The following is a 2,099-nucleotide window of genomic DNA, read 5'->3' on the forward strand; positions in this document are numbered from 1 at the left end:
CCATGAATCTTTTGTGTTTAAAAAGCTCAATAAAGAAAAGAAAAAAACGAAAAAAAAGAAGAAATTACCGCTATGTGTCCACAAGATGTAAAACGCACAAGAATTGTAGGGGCAATGTGATGATGTGACGGGGTCAATAGGGACGTCAGCAGCAACATCTTCTGCCATGGTCTCAGAATTAACTATGAAAAATAGCCTCCTCGAGTGTCGCCATGTTTGTAGTTTACATCATGTGCATGTGGAAGCTTTATATACTGTGAGTTCTGAGGTGTGCCCTCTAGTGGGGTCCTCCAGTAACACGCAGTACAGAGCTAAGTATGTCGTGGTTAAAAAGTATATGTCCAGCCTGGGGGTTGGTCTCCAGGAAATTAATGTATGTCAATGCAATGTCCTCTGTGTGTGTGTGTGTGTGTGTGTGTGTGTGGGTGTGTGTGTGTGTGTGTGTGTGTGTGTGGAAGGGAGACAAAAGAAAAAAAAAAGGTTAAAGAAGTTATGCTGGAGGAGAGAGAGAGATAAAGAAGGCAGCAAATGGTGGAGGCTGTAAACAAGATGATCTATGATGAAAAGAGAGAGGGAGACACAGAGGGAGAGAGGGAGAAAGGGAGAGAGGGAGAGAGGTGGGGTGAACACCAGCGCTCAAATAGGCTACAGGAAGTCGAAGCAGCTGTGACGCACTGGAGCTCCAAAGCAGTCAGGACAAAGTGCCAGCAAAACTACGTCCAGGATGCAGAGAAACGTGATGATCACACACCTTCTCACCTTTCTTCAGATCTGATTCATCTTGTAAATAACACGAGGACAAAGTGCTCGAGGAGTCCACAAACTGCAGGTGAGTTTTTCTGTTCATGACATAAAGTTATCTTAATAACTCTGTTGCATGTTGAATGGATAAACAAATCCAGTGTGGGAACCCAAACAAAAGCTTCTCTGGACTCTGTGTTCTGTTGAACATAAATTCCAAAATAGACAACACTGAGACAACATTGTTAATCTTGGACTACATTTTTTCTCGAGAATACAAATGATATTTAAGAAAATTATACAGACCAATATTTTTATTCCAGCATAATTACATGTAAATGGCTATGAGAACATGAGCCAAACATCTTAATTACTGCTGCTGTGGTAATAATGCACGCTATTTATTCATTTAACTGATTAGACTGTTCTCTGTCTGAATGTTGCCTCCACTTATGAGCGTAGTTTCTCTGCCGGAGCGAAGTTACAGCTGCTTGGACCGGTCGGTTGAAATTAGGATATCAATTCATGCCCTCAGGTGATTTTTTGGTGGCTACAAAAATGCTGGCCACAGGTTAACAGTACATGTTCTGACCTTCATATTGTTACTTTAATTAATAGACCCAGTGGTGAAAAGCCTCTCTTTCATATTCAAACAAACCAGATGATTTACTGCTTGAAGGAAAAAAGTTTTTAAAAAAAGTCACATTACTAGAGCTCACTCTGAGTTTAATTTCTAATAACTGTAATGTATTATTTGTACCTTCATAGCTTAAAGGGGTATTTCAATAATTTAGTGCTGCATTTTCATAAGGTTGAGGGACTCACAAAACACAGATTTGGACAGAGGGCGAGATTTATTCAGGCTTTCAGTCGCCAGTGTAGGTTAAGCTCCAAAACAGCTGGATCCAACAGTTCCCATGATGCAATTGGCTGTCATCTTTCATTAGACCTTCCTTTGCCTGATAAATGCCCACATCTTCAGAACTCTACTCCAGTTTGTAACTCAGGTTTTCAGTTATAAAATTGAAGTCTCAAAAAAAAAAAAAAAAAAAAACATGATGACATCACCATCCAAAAGATAGATAGAAGATGTTTTACGTTCCGATGCAACATTATCGTATCATCTGCATAAAGTAAGCTGCAATCAGGTCACCCATGTAGCAACCCAATGTCACTTGCTGTTTTTTAATGTATTTTTAATGATATACACTTACTGGCCACATTATTAGGTACACCTGTTCAACTGCTTGTTCAATCAATCAATCAATCAGTTTTATTTATAAAGCCCAATATCACAAATCACAATTTGCCTCACAGGGCTTTACAGCATACGACATCCCTCTGTCCTTATGACCCTC

The 2,099-nt window shown here is 39.6% G+C and overlaps 1 protein-coding gene across 1 annotated transcript in view; it reads left to right on the forward strand.

The window, feature by feature from the left end:
• Positions 1-812: 812 nt before the first annotated feature.
• The window catches only part of LOC126383030 (neuromedin-U receptor 1-like), a 7,339-nt gene continuing 6,052 nt past the window's right edge, over positions 813-2,099 (forward strand). Inside the window, exon 1 of the mRNA XM_050033405.1 lies at positions 813-829. The gene's annotated coding sequence lies outside the window, so the exon portion shown is untranslated. The remainder of the gene's footprint in view (positions 830-2,099) is intronic.

The sequence above is a fragment of the Epinephelus moara genome, chromosome 21 (assembly GCF_006386435.1).
Source record: "Epinephelus moara isolate mb chromosome 21, YSFRI_EMoa_1.0, whole genome shotgun sequence".
Taxonomy (NCBI): Eukaryota; Metazoa; Chordata; class Actinopteri; order Perciformes; family Serranidae; genus Epinephelus; species Epinephelus moara.